Source organism: Stegodyphus dumicola, chromosome 5, assembly GCF_044657685.1.
Source record: "Stegodyphus dumicola isolate Sdum_Otavi_A_Nest chromosome 5, ASM4465768v1".
NCBI lineage: Eukaryota > Metazoa > Arthropoda > Arachnida > Araneae > Eresidae > Stegodyphus > Stegodyphus dumicola.
Window position 1 is genome coordinate 196,410,767 of NC_140772.1, and position 938 is coordinate 196,411,704.

Here is a 938-nt window from a genome sequence, read left to right on the forward strand (position 1 = left end):
TCCGTACTATTTTTGATTGTATCATTACAGGGCTAATTTTAACAAATTAAAATGAAAAACATAAGTATCTATTTCCTGTCATTTTATATAGAATTTAATCCAGTTAATCCATTAAAATAATTTTCATTAAATCCTAGGTATCTTATGCTGTATTAACTACATTTTTTGAATACAGCTACTTCTTTCTTCACTGTATTTCATATTGTATGGGAAATATCTCAAATTCATTAAAACTCGTGAATTTCTATTATTTGAGTTTGAAAAATGCAACCATAAAGTAACGTTTTTAATCAACAGTCCGGTATGAAATTTCGAGCATAATCTAAAATGCAGTAACCTATATCTCTGGTCCTAGGGAATCTAAAATTAACAGTTGTATAACAATTCAAAGGAAACAACACGAATGCAAATCACAAGCATGTTTTTCCTTTTCGTTGTTTTAAGAGTATCTTCTTCCCCAAATATGCTTCCTTTTTAACGAGGAAAAGCCTATTTGGGGTTCTTCAATAGCACTTTAAAATTGAAGTTTTTAAATTCTTTCAGAGCGTTCTTTGCTTTCTGAAAAGCGACCCTGTATAACAGTGTATGTTCTCGAAAGCACTACATTACAATGCTTTTATATAGGGGAAAATCTAAGATCACTAGATTCGGAGTTTCATGAAGAAGAAAGAAGAACTGTTATCTAAGGTATCGGTCATTTATAGGAACTTTCATTGTTGGTCAATATTTGCTGATCATGTTGCTTGTAGGTGATATCATCTTATGGCATTTATTCGTAATGAATAACGTCTTTAAGATAACAAAATTGTTATCTTAACTTTCCACCGTGTTTTTGATGATTAAGAAATTTTAGCAGTTACAAGAAAGTCGAATTCCAGTTTCAGAGTCGTAAAGAAGAGACCCTGAAGTCCCTTTCAGAGTCTTTGTTTTTGCCTTAT